The sequence below is a fragment of the Penaeus monodon genome, chromosome 30, assembly GCF_015228065.2.
Source record: "Penaeus monodon isolate SGIC_2016 chromosome 30, NSTDA_Pmon_1, whole genome shotgun sequence".
Classification (NCBI taxonomy): domain Eukaryota; kingdom Metazoa; phylum Arthropoda; class Malacostraca; order Decapoda; family Penaeidae; genus Penaeus; species Penaeus monodon.
This window is the reverse complement of record NC_051415.1, coordinates 24,844,355-24,844,560: the sequence shown is the minus strand read 5'-3', so window position 1 is coordinate 24,844,560 and position 206 is coordinate 24,844,355.

Sequence of the window (206 nt, the reverse complement as noted above, 5' to 3'; positions counted from 1 at the left end):
GAACCATATCAACCGGGCCAATGTTAGAGCGTCGGACTAATTCAACAATAGTTCAGGTCGACAAGCATTCCTTGGAAGAACAGATGCCTAGAGGGTGGCAAGCCCCCAAGAGTTTCAACCCGAAAAGAGAGATGATTACAAAACCGATTTGAAGAATGGGACTACCATATACTCAAGAGATAACGTGAAATCAATTAATCATTTAC